The sequence below is a fragment of the Papilio polytes genome, unplaced genomic scaffold, assembly GCF_000836215.1.
Source record: "Papilio polytes unplaced genomic scaffold, Ppol_1.0 DF821289.1, whole genome shotgun sequence".
In the NCBI taxonomy this organism is placed as follows: Eukaryota; Metazoa; Arthropoda; class Insecta; order Lepidoptera; family Papilionidae; genus Papilio; species Papilio polytes.
In genome coordinates, this window is record NW_013527915.1 from 6,420,114 (window position 1) to 6,420,322 (window position 209).

Here is a 209-nt window from a genome sequence, read left to right on the forward strand (position 1 = left end):
AGAAGAGGAGGCAACGACCACTGAGATGATATCATTCGATCTGGTGGAGGAATTACGGGAGTGTGCGCCCCTCACGCTGCCGCTGTGTTCGCACTTACCCTACAACATCACCACGTATCCCAACCTAGTCGCACATCCTTCTAAAGAAGCGTTAATGCGTGACTTGGTGGCTTTTAGAGAACTTTTGGATGCTGAATGCTCACATTTAG